The following is a 15,141-nucleotide window of genomic DNA, read 5'->3' on the forward strand; positions in this document are numbered from 1 at the left end:
TTCTTTGTGGGTTTCCTGGCCTCCCTCTCTCAGACACTACAGTGTGGCGGAGGAGGAATAAGGAGTCAGAATTCTCCTTTTGGCCCTCTCCCTGAGAAATCCAGGAGAGCTTGGAGAACTCCACAGTGGCTGATAAAATCTTGAAAGTCTGATGATTTGGTCTGACAGGGGAACAGAGATGGGGTCTTTCTTTTCAGTTCTCACTTCCTCTCTTCTCATCAGTAGCTATTTTCCCTCTAGGTCTCCTTTGTGATTTCATCTTTTACTTACAATCCTTGGATAACACCCAGAGTGGTGACTGTCCTTATATTCCTCAGCACATTAACACTATAAGATGCTTCTCAGGAAAGTTCTCTGTAGTCAAATCAGTGAGGGCAATACTACCTACTAGATTCCTCCCTTGGACACTGGCAATGACCATTAATTTATTGAAGCCTTTGAGATGCTCTTCAGAGCAGATATGACACATCCCATTTGTCTAGTTCAGAGCAGAATATCCCTTTCCCCTCTGAACCCTGTTCGTTCCCTCCTTCCCAGGCATACCCATTATGTTTACTCAGCATTTTAAATCTAGCATTTCCTGCCCTGGCCAGGTTCTCAATGGTTAGAGCATTGGCCAGTGGACCAAAGGACTTCAGGTTCCATTCCTGGTCAAGGGCATGCACCTGGGTTGCAGGTTTAATCACCAGCCCAGTCAGGCCCAGTCGGGGCTTGTGGAGGAGGCAACCAATCAATGTATGTCTCTCTCACATCAGTCTCTCTCTCTCTCTCTCTCTCTCTCTCTCTCTCTCTCTCTCTCTCTCTCTCCCTCCATCCCTCCCACGCTCTTTAAAAATCAATGGGAAAAATCTCCTCAGGTCAGGATTAACAACAACACCACCCAAAAATCTAACATTTCCTAGATTAAGTGACTACAGAATCTTCTGACCCCTCCCCACATCATTTAACAAATATCTATTAACACCCAGAAGTGGTATCCCAACTAACACAGTTTGGGCACTGTAGGGTGAGTTTTGTTACAGCAAGATTGCAGGCAGTCTGGGCATGGGGCAGGGGCCTTGGTGAGGACCCAGGAAAAGACTCTTTCCACGCTCTTGGCTTGTCATGTGTGGAGGGTGACTAACCCAGGTCAGGAGGAACTGAGGGGAAGGAAACCACAACATCAGCAACTACGATGAACGGCAGCAGAACATGCCACTCCAAAATATACTGCTTTGGTCCCCCCTTTTCTGTGGTTTTGCCTTCCACAGTTTCAGTTACAGTCAACCGTTGTCTGAAAATATTAAATGGAGAATTCCAGAAATAAACAATTCATAAATTTTAAATTGTGTGCCATTCGGAATAGCATGATGAAATCTCACTCTGCCCTGCCAGGATGTGACTCACCCCTTTGTCCAGGAAATCCACACTGTATATGCTCCTTGTCCGTTAGTCACTTTGTAGCCATCTCCATTATCAGGTCAACTGTCAAGGTATCCTGGTGTTTGTGTTCAATAATCTTTATTTTACTTAAGAATGGCCCTAAAGCACAAGAGTAGCGATGCTGGCAGTTCACATATGCCAAAGGGAAGTCATAAAGTGCTTCCTTTTGGTGCAGACCTGGGGGGTGGGTAGGGGATGAGCGGAGGGGAGTAAAAGGGCAGGGGAATGGGAGACATCTGTAATACTGTCAACAATAAAAAGTCTATGCCGAAACCGGTTTGGCTCAGTGGATAGAGCGTCGGCCTGCGGACTGAGGGGTCCCAGGTTCGATTCCGGTCGGGGGCATGTACTTGGGCTGCGGGCACATCCCCAGTGGGAGATGTGCAGGAGGCGGCTGATCGATGTTTCTCTCCCATCGATGTTTCTAACTCTCTGTAGATGTTTCTAACTCTCTGTCTCTCTCCCTTCCTCTCCGTAAAAAAATCAATAAAATATATTTATAAAAAAAAAAAAAAAAAAAAAAAAAAAACAATAAAAAGTCTATAATAAAAGTGTAATATGCTAACTACGTCCTTCCAGAAGACCTTCCGGACAAAGCCGGGGCTGCGAAAGCCGAGCCCCTTGCACGAATTTTGTGTATCGGGCTTCTAGCTATATATAATAAAAAAGTGCTTCCTTTAAGTGAAAATGTAAGTACAGTACAACAAGATATTTTGAAAGACCACATTCACATAACTTTTATTACAGTATACTAGTATTGTTAAAATTGTTCTGCTTTATTAGTTTTTGTTGTTATGTGCCTAATTTATAAATTAAACTTTATCATAGCATGTATGTATAGGAAAATGCATAGTACATGTAGGGTTTGGTACTATCCATGGTTTCAGGCATCCACTGGGGGTCTTGGAACATACCTACACAGATAAGGGGGGACGTATTGACTATTTCGAGCCAAAGGCACTTGAAAAACAGCAGATGCTTGGAAAGGCTTTCCCTGAACTGTCCTTTGTCTATAGACAGATCCTCCAAAAGGAACTCATTTGTCAATGATCCTCTCCCCAGAGGTATCGTCAACCAGGGAAGATGAACTCTTACCACAGGCGAGAAGAGTAGAAGCCAACATCACACATGTAAGATAAACTGTCACAAACCATCATACTGCCAATCTCTTCTTCTGTCTTTCCTAAAAATAATATCCTCTCCCCTAAGAGGCCTACACCGCCCTCCTCTTTCCTTATTACAATGATATTTAATCCTGAATTCTAAACCACCTCTGGGAGTTACTCATTTTCCCCTGGGTATCTCCCATGTATACATGAGGTATACATGTTAAGAAACTTCTGCTTGTTTTTCTCTAGTTAATCTGTCTTTTATTATAGGGATCTCAGCTAAGAACTCAAAAGGGTAGAGATACAAGTATTTTTCCTCCCCTACAACAGCAAAACAAAACAAAATGTGGGAATAAAAACACTGCCTTTCAGCTTATATGTTTGACCCTGACCCCAGGGGAGCATATGTGTGATGCATCCCCAGTAGGGGGTGCCTGTCACCAGTGGTGGAGTCCCATATTTATTCAAGGACTGGAATGGTTCTGACTCAACTGTTTCCCAGCATCCTATTCCACGTAGTCACCTAACCCTGGCTGAGAGACCAAGAACTCCCCATATCTCCATATTGGTGCTCAGGACAATCAATGGGAATCACTGTGGCAACCCCACTCCTACAGGACGCCCTCTTCAGAAGGGGTCTTGCCTTACCTCCTCCTACTCTATTCTGAAGGAGGAGTAACTCAGAGTTGTTTGTTGAGGTTCCGACACTAACAAGGACAAGGCATATCCTGAGGTGGATGCCTTGGTTGGGTTTTGCTAGGGTCAGTCTGGTCTGTTCCTTCCTGATAACGTGGTCAGAACATGATGTATGTGTTCTCTTAAAAACAATAAATACAATTCTGGCTACAAAAATAACGCATGTTCATTGGAAAAAATATGTGTATGAAAAAATAAATATTACCCCTAACCTCACCACCTAAAGACGATCTCTTTGTACTTGTTGGTGAATTCCTCACAAGTTTTCTTTTCCTTTATGCATATATGTATATGTATTTAAATTAATTGAGATCAAAATAAGGCTAAGTTTCATGCCTTACTTTTTTACTTGGCAGTTGAGGAATAGAGTGAAGAAATAAAAGGGAGTCACTATTATCAAGCTGCTAAATTACTAAAATCAAGCAGGCTGAGGCATGAGGAAATAACCCTATTCTTGCTGTAACTAGCCTAGGAACTAAAACTACAGAACTTCCCAGTCCTGTGCCAATTTCTGGATATTCATTAAAACTCCGGGGTGGGAATGGCTGGGGGTGGAGGGATCAATCCAAAAAGGAGACATATGTAAAACTTTAGACAATAAAACAAACAAACAAAAAAACCTCCAGATAACCCTCTGATAACCCCCCAAAGAACTAAAAAAAGAAAGTTCATGTATCCATACAGCCTGACATTCATTATCCAGACCATCTGTTATCTAGAGCAGCAGTCGCCAACCTTTCGGACCTCACGGACCACCAGTGGTCTGTGAACCACAGATTGGCGACCGCTGATCTAGAGGATTTCCTTCTTGACCTAATCCCAGGGCTAAGGATGCAGGACTGATTCTTCTCAAGAATGTACCTTTCACTATAAGAACTCTTAACTTTTTGTTCTTCTTTGAAACACTCTGGATATCGCCTAGTTGTGTTTCTTGTCTGCAAACCTGAGACCCTTGAATCAATCTTTATCATTTATTTCTAGCCAAAGCCTCCACACTCCTTTGAGTTTGTTCAACAGAGGTACTTGGCCAGCCAATAAGAAGTAAAAAGAACTCTAAAGAGTATAGGAATCGCAGTTATAAGGAGCAGCTGCTCCTGCTAGTGTGAGATAAAACATTCAAGATAGAGCTCCCATCCCCCACCCCCATGGCTGAGATCCAGACCATGTTGGGGAGGGCATGGCTGCCGTTCACTGGATGGTAGAGAAGTCCCTATGGTGCTGCACTGGAGTCACTCCTCCACAAAACTGCCGGGAGCCGGTCCATCCTTGCTGTTTCAAGGGACCTGGCGTATATGGCATACTGTTCTTAATGTGTTTGCTCACCTTCTTGGCACTATGTGTAATTTGCCGGGAGCCGGTCCATCCTTGCTGTTTCAATGGACCTGGCTTATATGGCATACTGTTCTTAATATGTTTGCTCACCTTCTTGGCACTATGTGTAATTTGCCGGGAGCCGGTCCATCCTTGCTGTTTCAATGGACCTGGCTTATATGGCATACTGTTCTTAATATGTTTGCTCACCTTCTTGGCACTATGTGTTTTAACCAAGGTCACCTCTCTGAGAAAGGTTGTTTCCCCAGGTAGGGATTTTCCCCTGAAGTTAGGGAGGGAATAAAACCCCTCAACTAAGTGCCAGGCGGGTAATTAATCACTTTAACTACGAACAATCATGCTTAAGCTACATAATCTTTACTCCCTGGAATGGAGATAAGAAACGCCCTAACCTTTGAAATAGAGATTGATAGGATTGGAATCAACTGGTATAAATACAGATGTAAGAAGACAGAACGAAGAGAGACAGAACCTAGGCACAGAACCTACACAGAACGTTCTCTAGAGACAGAAGAACTTCGCTGGAGAGGACATGGCAAAAGATCCTGGACAGAAACTGGCCTCAGAACCTAGAGACAGAACCTAGCGAGAGATCATGGCAAAAGATCCTGGACTGAACCTGACTACAGAAATTGGCAAGAGAACCTGACTAGAACCTGGTGACTGAACCTGGCTGGAGAACCTGGGCAGAACCTGGCTGGAGAACCTGGGGAACCTAGCAAGAGAACTTGGACACAGAACCTGGCTGGAGATCCTAACCAGAACTTCACTGGAGATCCTGAACAGATCTTGGCTGGAGATCCTGGCTATGCTGCTGATCAACTGAACGCTGTCTCCGTGTCATTCCTTCTTCGCCGACTCCGTCCACACCTTTGGGGACCCCTGGACCCGCTGGGGCTGGACCCCGGCACAAAACCACCAGTAGGGGGAATGCCAGGGGAAGCTGCTGGCCTTTGGGTGATGCTGGCCACCAGACATTGTAAGAAAGAGCTGGATGCTAAAGAAGTCATCGTCCTGCAAGAATCTGATGCAAAAGAAGCTGCTTGCATCGCAGGAGCTGGATACTGGAAATATCCAAGCTGGGTTCCACACGCTACAACAGAGTAGAGCACAGCAGAATTAGGAAGGAAAATCCTGCCTACATTGTCTCTCCAGTGTCCTCTACTGACGAAGTTTAACATCTGTCAGATGGCAAAGGAAAAAGTTTTAGCTAGTCCCTTACATTTTTGCGGAGCAGACAATGAAGATTCAATTTGTAGCTGAGAGGCAATAGATTGAAAAGTAGCACAATGCCAAGTGCATATGCCCGGAGAAGGGATGATGGTTGGTCCAGCTGGTGCCACCCCTGGATTGGTTGGTCACCTGTCCAAAAAATGGAACTGCATGAATAAAAAGGGAAGCAATGAGCATGGACAAGCAGGTGCAAGGAAGCACACTAATCACCAAGCAGCTCCGCTCTCCAGGGGAAAGAAAAATGCATTTTAGTCACTAGAGAAAACTGTCTGTCCTATGGATCAGACACATTTCATCAAGCCTCACCATGGTTTGAAAAAGTATCACTCAAGACAATGATTTTTTTCTTCTTTTAAAAAATTTATTTTTATTGTTGAAAGTATTACAGATGCCCCCCCCCCCGCTTTTTTCCCCCATTGACACCCTCCACCCTGCACCCACCACTCCCAGGCCTTCACCACATCATTGTCTGTGTCCATGGGTTGTGCATATCCTATATAATAAGAGCGTAATATGCTAAGTGTCTGACCAATTGGTCAACTGCTCGACCAGTCGCTATGATGTGTAGACACTCTGACCGGTAGGTTAGGTTGCTGCTGGGGTCCGGCCAGCCAATTGGGACTGGATGAGAGGGCCGGACACGCCCTGAAGCCCTCCTTCGGTCCCTCACTGGACTGGCCGGCCCCCTCAGCCCCAATTGGGACTGGGTAAAACAGTCCTGATCGTCTCAATCACCGGCCAGGTGGAGGGACCCCATCCGTGCACAAATTCGTGCACTGAGCCTCTAGTATAAATATAAGTTCCCTGGTTAATCTCTCCCCACCCACCCCACTCATCCCCACCTTCCCCCTGAGGTTCAACAGTCTGTTCCATGCTTCTATGTCTCTGAAACTATTTTGTTTGTTGGTTTCTTTTGCTCATTAGATTCCACATATGAATGAGATCATGTGATACTTGTCTTTCTCTGGCTGGCTTACTTTGCTTAGCATAATATTCTCCAGGTCCCTCCATGCTGTCTCAAAGAGTAAGAGATCCTTTTTTTTTTTTTTTTACAGCCGCATAGTATTCCATGGTGTAAATGTACTACAGCTTTTTTTTAATCCACTCATCTGCTGATGGGCACTTGGGCTGTTTCCAGATCTTAGCTATTGTAAATTGTGCTGCTATGAACATAGGGGTGTATATATTCTTTTTGATTGGTGTTTTGGGTTTCTTAGAATATATTCCTAGAAGTGAGATCACTGGGTCAAATGGCAGTTCCATATTTAATTTTTTAAAGAAACTCCATACTGTTTTCCATAGTGGCTGCACTGCATTCATTTGAAAAAGGAATAGAGAACCTGTTTAGAGAAATAATGGCAGAAAATTTCCCTAACCCGGTGAAGGAAAAGTCACTCAAGTTCAGGAAACACAGAGTCCTAATCAAGATGAACCCCAAAAGACACACACCTACGCACATCATAAGTAAAATGGCAAACATTAAAGACTAAGAAAGAATCTTAAAGGCTGCAAGAGAGAGATAGAAAGTTACTTACAAGAGAACTCCCATTAGACTTCCAGCTGATTTCTCAATAGAAACACTTCAGGCAGAAGGGAGTGGCATGAAGTATACAAAGTAGTGAAATCCAAGGGACTGAATCCAAGACCACTCTGTCCAGCAAGGCTGTCATTCAAAATCGAAGGTACAATAAAGAGCTTCGCGGACAAAAAGAGGCTAAAAGAGTTTATTACTAACCAAACCATTTGCTTTTATTTAAACATTCAGCTCACCAAACAACTTTCTGATTTTTCTTCCCATCTATCCCAAAACCAGCTGGAGAGCAGATCTTGGGCAGTGGGTACACATATTCTGCTGCTTGGAAAGGAATGTCATCCACCATGTTCTAATAAGTTTTCTCTGATAGCTGCATCAGGCTTGGATGGTATTAGTGAGAGTACGTCTGTCACCATGACGTACCTGGTGCTCTAAGAAAAAACAGATTCTGGCCCAGAGAACCAGGTTTTGGACGTAAGGGACTCAATCAGGGTGCTGTCCAGAAGGATCTGCAGCCTGCACCCTGGGCAATGCCACTGCCATTACCTTCCCCACGGCCCCTGCAGAGCACCTCCTGGGGCATGACTACATGGTAAGTGTCCAACTAATCACCATTCTCTAGTTGCTGGACCTTTAGGCTGTTGCCAGTCTTCCACTGTTACATACAACACAGGAATGAAGGTCTTTGTGATTCGTGTTCTTTTGCTGTTGTTGTTTTTGTATTTCAAGTGATTCCCTCAGCATAGATGGTCAGAACTGGGAATATTCTTGTCAAATTCAATCCTCCCCCCTTTTTAAAAAATATATTTTTATTGATTTCAGAAAGGAAGGGAGAGGGCAAGATAGAAATATCAATGATGAGAGCGAATCATTGATTGGCTGCCTCCTGCACACCCCACACTGGGGATTGAGCCAGCAACAAGGGGATTGAGCCCACAACCCGGGCATGTGCCCTGACTGGGAATCGAATCATGACCTCCTGGTTCATAGGTCAACACTCAACCACTGAAACATGCCGCCCAGTAAGAACCCTGGTCAGGGTGGAAGACAACCAATCAATGTTTTTCTCCCTTTGTCTCTCTCCCTTCCTCTCTCTAAGCATGTCCTTGGGCAAGAATTAAAAACAATAAAGACACTTGCAATGATTTCAGAAATGTTGTACTAGTTTAAAATCTGTGTGTGCGCGTGTATACATGCATACTTCCTTTTTTTAAAATATATTTTTATTGATTTCTTACAGGGAGGAAGGGAGACGGATAGAGAGTGAGAAACATCGATGAGAGAGAAACATCGATTAGCTGCCTCCTGCACACTCCCCACTGGGTATGTGCCTGCAATCAAGGTACGTGCCCTTGACCAGAATCGAACCTGGGACCCTTGAGTCCGCAGGCCGACTCTATCCACTGAGCCAAACCGGTCAGGGCTACATGCATACTTTCTTCAGCTTCTATTGGGGATAGATATTCATTAACATTTGTTAATCTCTTGCTCTCTCTTGTGAGTCACCTATTCAAGTCCTTCACTATTAAGAAGTATTTAATTTCAATCCCTGGGGAATTTGTGTCCTAGATTCTTCATTCTGTCCTCTTTTGGATAGCAAGGGGCTCCTCTCCTGCCTCTAAATCCTTTGGATATTCCTTTTTGAAATCAAGTTCCCTTGGCATGGGAGGACTGGGCTTGGGTGGCTAAGAGCTTCAGGGAGACAGAAACAAGGGTATGGAAGTCTGAAGCATGCAAAGCTGGCCGAGCTTTCCTCCTGGGGGGACAGTCTTCAAAAGGAAGAAATCAGCCTGTAGGTAGTTTTCTTTTCTCTCTCCATTTTTAAACACCCTAGAGAGACCCTACATGTTTTTCTTCTCCTTATTTGATTCAAATTGAGCCTCTAAATAAACTATGCTCCTTTTAGGAGCCCAAGACACACACGACAGGAAATGTGTCACTTAAAGTGCCTTTTTGAAGTCGCATGATATCTTCTCACCACCCTCTGAGCTGTTGCCTTCTTTGGCTCAGGGATAGAGAAAAACTTTCTCTTCTTCTTCCCCCACTACTTTTCCCTTCCAAGACTGACACAGAGAGCATGGCTTGTCCTGTGAAACTTGCACACAGGTGGTTAGTAGGCGGCAAGCATAAGATAGCTGTGCGTGCTGGAGGAAGTGTGGCATGTATGGGAGTGCAGAAGGTGACAGCAATTCATTCATGTGGGGAGTAGAACTTAGCAATGGTAATCAAGAGAGCTTTGGGTAGGAGAGGTCATTGATGGTCATCTTAATTAATGGACAGGGTTTGGAAATATAATAAAAAAAAAAGCAGCTAAGTTTCTATCAGTTCCCACTCTTGTCTCACTGGTACCACCATATGTCCTGGTTCTCTGTATTGCTGCCAGAGACAGTCATCTATCTATCTATCATCCATCCATCTGTCTATGTATACATGCATACATTCATCTGACATTTCATTCATTCATTTGTTTGTTCTTGCAATGATTCTTCCATCTTTCCATCCATTCTTTTTTTTTTTTAATATATCTTTATTGATTTTAGAGAGGAAGGGAGAGAGATAGAGAGATAGAAACATCAATGATGAGAGAGAACCATTGATAGGTTGCCTCCTGCATGTCCCCTACTGGGGATCAAGCCTGTAACCCAGGCATATGCCCCTGGCCAGAATCAAACCTGCGACCCTTTAATCCACAGGTCAACGCTCTATCCACTGAGCCAAACCGGCTCGGGCTCCATCCATTCTTATACTATCTACCAAGGCCCCACTCTGTGAAGCAGGCTGAATGCACAAATATATTTTTTAAACATATTTTTATTGATTTCAGAGAGGAAGGGAGAGGGAGAGAGACAGAAACATCAATGATGTGAGAGGATCATTGACTGTGTCCTGCACGCCCCCCACAGGATAGGGGGCAGTTGAATCACAATTGGGCATGTGCCCTACCCAGGTATCGAACTATGACCTCCTAGTTCATAGGTCAATGCTCAACCACTGAACCACACCGGCCAGGGATAAATATCAATAATATTCTAGCTTTCACAGAGCACACAGGCTAGTGGTTAGCTGGAAAATTTTAAAAATAGATAATAATACAGTGTAATAAGTACATCCTATAGAAGTTTGTTTAAAATATGCCTGTATAAATTCCCCTTTTCCCCCAAAGGCCTTACCTGACTGCCCAATCTGAAATAGGTTCTTCTTATTATTCTTTTTTCATAATATTCTTTCTTTTCCTTTAGAGCATTTATTGCAATTCATTATTATATACTTACTAGAGGCCTGATGCACGAAATTCATGCAAGAGTAGGCCTTCTTTCCCCTGGCTGCTGGCACCGGCTTCCCTCTGGCCCCCCCTGGGACCCGGGCTTCCCTTGCAGTCCTGGCTTCCTCTCAGAAGGTCATCCATCTAATTAGCATATTATGCTTTTATTATTATAGATGAGCATGTTTTTTGCTTAATATTTGTCTACCCCAATTGACAGGAAGCTCCATGGGGATAGGTCCTATTGTCACCAAAAAGGGACTGAGCCTCAGGCCAGGCTGTAGTGTGTGGGGTTTTGTCTTCCTGCAGGAAAGACCTCACAATGCTAGTCCTGGAGATATTGGGAGTACGCATATTAAAGCAGAAGACAGAAGAAGCAACAGGAGAGCCTGGCAGTGCTCTGCTTTGGTTCTCTAGAAATGTTATAGGAATGAAGTGAGCCACAAAGGCAGGGCTGCTGTGAGCTCACTGAAAAGTCAGAGACAAGGGGCCCTTGGAGACAGGTTCATGGGTTAGCCTAAGACAAGCTGCCATTGCCTGCTACTCCCCTGTTTGCACGTCTTGCTGTGACCCTTAGAACTTAGGAGAAAGAGAGCAAACATACACACCTGATAAAGTGGGAAGGAAGGAGCGGGCATGCTCTAGGGGGAGCCTAAACTGGCTTTCTTTCTCTCGAGGGTTCTATCTGTTTTCTAAGGGCAGGAATTTTAGGGGAAGTCTCAGGGAAGGATCCCAGTAAAACATTCATCAGCTTCCCAGGTGTGTCCTTTCAGGGTCATGCTTTCCACTGATTGATCCATGCGACGGGTAGGGGTTTATTTATCAGTCATTGAATCTGGTCCTGATGTCAGCCAATGCATCACTCCATCTGCTTTTCTGGCCTGGAGCTGAAATACAACTGAGACCTAGATGTCATCTCTAGTTTGACCAAAACTCTGTCTCCATGGTCAGCAGACCCAAGGCCTTTTTCCTAAAATTATTTGATGTGAGTCATTTTCCTGAGGGCCCAGTTCTTAAGGGAGTGGTCATGCAAGGGCTTGCACGGGAGTGATATGAGGCTATTCTCCAGCCCCTTGTTCTTCCTCTAAGAGGGTCTAAACTAGCAATATGCCAGGGGAGGAAAGGTCCAGGGAGGGTCCTAACTGCACGACTATCTATATGAAAGGTCAGGGGGCTTACATCATATGACCAGCGCTATGCTAAGAGGAAAAGTCACCCTGAGGGTGAGTCCTTGTTTTCCTAGTTTTGCCCTTTGCCAGGTACCTGGGGCATTCTGCTGTGGTGACCTTCTGTACCTGGCACATCGCCCTTGCTCTGTTCATGTCTGTCTGTCTACCACACTATGACTGCTTTACTTATGTTGAATACTCAATATTTGATCTGTGTCTGGTATACAGTAGACATTCATTGAATGAGTTAGTAAATAAGCGTTGATCATATCCAGGAGTGATCATTTCTTGCACTAAACCTGTGGTACTCAAAGTGTCATCCTTGGACCAGCAGCAACAAAAGAGCCTGGCAACTTGTTGGAAGTGAAAATTCTTGCCCCACCCTCCAACAAGAATTAGAGTCAGAATCAGAATTAGAATGGAGCCCAGCAATTCATCTTTAAACAAGCCTTCTGGGGGATTCTGATGCACACTAAAGTTTGAAAATACTGTACTGAATTGATAAACGACCATTTTAGTCTACTTCAGACACCTATAGATTTTAGCACATAGACCAGAGAAATTACGCCTAAATTGGAGAATACCTCGAGAAGGTGCTATTTTCAGGGTAAGCTAGATGAGCCAGGGAAGGCAATTCAAGCAGACAACTATATACCCAAAAGCACATGGGCCTGGATCAGCCTGGCCTTTGGAGGGATCTGTAAGTAGTTCAGTGGGAGGGTCACGTGCATAGCAGGGAATGGCTTGAGGTGAGAATGAAGAAGTAGGCAAGGGTCTTAAATGTTAAGTTTCAAACTGGATCCTGGCCGGGTAGTTTAGTTGGTTAGAGTGTCCTGCAATTGTGCCAAGGTTGAGGGTTTGACTGGCAGGGCACATGCAAGAGTCAACCAATGAGTGCATGAATAGGTGGAACAACAAAACCCGATGTTTCTCTCTCTCCCTTCCTCTCTCTCCATAAAAATCAATTTAAAAAAATTTCAAGCTGGGAGGTAACTCGGTATTCCCTTCCCTTTCCCTACAGCTGTCCCGAGGACTGGCCTGAGTCAGACTTCTGAGGGCTCAGTTCCCGACAGCCTTCTTCCTTCCTCCTCCCCCTCCTTCCCTCTTCTCTCATCTCCTCCCTTCCCCTGAGAGCCAGATGCCCATGCTCCCAGGCCAGCCCCACCCCTCCCCTCCTGGCCTACTCGCTGATGTCAGCTCCACCCAGAGTGATTAGTGGCTTTGAGCCATGTCTGGCCCAGCCTCTCCGGGCTGGGGGGAAATCCCTGGATGCTACTGTGCTCTTTGGAAGCTGTGCCAGTGCACCTAGCAGGGGGGTTCACCCGGGGCATCCAGGGCTCAAGAGAAAGTCTCTTTCTCTGGAGACATCTTGTTCCTGGGCAGGGATGGTGGTGTCAGAGCTGTTGTTTCTCAGGACCCAAGCTTTCGTCACTCAGCACCACCCACCTCAGGGGAACTGGCTCTGGGCTGACTCACAGCTGGACAGGTTTCCAGGGTCTTCAACTAAATCGTGCCTGAAGGTGACAAGAGTGATAGCAGCCTTAATAATAGCTACTATTATCAAGCACTTAGTGTGCTGGCACGATGAGTCACTTTATGTAACCCAAGGCCGCTTATCCTATATAATAAAAGGGTAATATGCAAATCGATCCTAACAGCAGAATGACAGGGAACAACTGGTCACTATGACATGCACTGACCACCAGGGGGCAGACACTCAATGCAGGAGCTGTCCCTGGTGGTCAGTGGGCTTCCGCAAGGGGAGCTCCACTCAGCCACAAGCCAGGCTGACAGCTTTGAGTACAGCAGAGGTGGCAGGAGCTTCTCCTGCCTCTGCAGCAGTTGGACATCCCCCAAGGGCTCCCAGGCTGCCAGAGGGATGTCTGACTGCTAGGTTAGGCTTGATCCCCCTGGGAGCAGGCCTAAGCTGGCAGGTGGACATCCCCCAAGGGCTCCCAGACTGCGAGAGGGTGCAGGCTGGACTGAGGGACACCACCTCCCTCTACCCAAGTGCACGAATTTTTATGCACCAGGCCTCTGGTAATAAATATTTTTCAACACCATCTTTAGCATTCATAGATACTATGACCAAGCTACATCACAATTTCATAATATTAAACCATGAAATGTCACATGTAAAAGGGTAAGTAAAATAAATGTATAATATAAGAATATATATTTCCTGCCCTCATGGGCAGCACATATACTAAAACTGGAATGATACAGAGAAGATTAGCATGGCTACTGCACAAGGATAACACATAAATTCATGAATTATTCTATATTTTTTAAAAAGTATGTATAGTTGTCTTGGCCGGTTTGGCTCAGTGGGTAGAGCGTCGACCTGCGGACTCAAGGGTCCCAGGTTCGATTCCAGTCAAGGGCATGTACCTTGGTTGTGGGCACATACCTAGTGGGAAGTGTGCGGGAGGCAGCTGATTGATGTTTCTCTCTCATCGATGTTTCTAACTCTTTATCCCTCTCCCATCCTCTCTGTAAAAAATCAATAAAATATATTTAAAAAAAAAAAATGTATGTATAGCTCAGTTGGTTAGAGCATCCTCCCAATTCGCTAGGTTGCAGGTTTGATCCCCCATCAGGGCACATACAAGAATCAATGCATAAACAATTGGAACAACAAAACAATGTTTCTCTCTCTGTGTCTCTCCTTCCTCTCTCTCTAAAATCAAATTTTTAAAAAAGTATCTATCTAACTTTATATATTTTAATATGGAAATTCTTGGACAGACCCCCCCCCCCCCAACTAGGAGATATAACTAAGCAATCATATGCTTGTGCCTTAGATCCTCTGTGAATATGCAATTAGGAATACAGACTGGTACAGATATGTTACATTATTCGCTCAAATACCAGGAGAGTGTGAACTCCCCTGCTTAAGTTCCAAACAAAACAAGAGTTCAAGCTTCCCTTGATTGTCATGGTATGCTGCTCTCTTTTCTTGCCCCTCCATCTAACCACTTCCTTCTCTACCCTGCTTTTGGCCCACAAACCATTCTCCTGCCCTCTGGTTTCCTATTGTATTTGGAGAATGAGAGCCCTGGTAAGAGATGGAGTGAGGGAGGAAAGGGAGATCGGGGTGTTTATTTTTCTGCCTACCTCCCTAGCTATATCCCTCAAACTAAGCTCATGCTGCTCTCAAGGTGGCTATAGTGAATTTTTCCCATTCAGGCTCCTTTTGGCAGAGAATGCTAGCTTTTATCCTAATAGGCATTATCCCCACCTTCTTTATGGTTATATTGGGGGCAGCAATGTACCTGGCTAATAAAACCACATTTCCTTGCCTATTTTGCAGAAAGGGATGGCTACTGAGAAGTCAGCGGAAGTGATTGGTGGGGTTTTGAGAAAGCTGTTGTAGGGTCTAAA

The 15,141-nt window shown here is 44.8% G+C and overlaps 1 non-coding gene across 1 annotated transcript; it reads left to right on the forward strand.

Moving 5' to 3' along the window:
* The first annotated feature begins 13,941 nt into the window (after positions 1-13,941).
* LOC118667849 lies at positions 13,942-14,046 on the forward strand. Its single transcript, XR_004971425.1, has one exon. It is a non-coding gene; the product is annotated as a U6 spliceosomal RNA (small nuclear RNA).
* Positions 14,047-15,141: the final 1,095 nt, after the last annotated feature.

This window comes from Myotis myotis, unplaced genomic scaffold (assembly GCF_014108235.1).
Source record: "Myotis myotis isolate mMyoMyo1 unplaced genomic scaffold, mMyoMyo1.p scaffold_m19_p_12, whole genome shotgun sequence".
NCBI classification, from domain to species: domain Eukaryota; kingdom Metazoa; phylum Chordata; class Mammalia; order Chiroptera; family Vespertilionidae; genus Myotis; species Myotis myotis.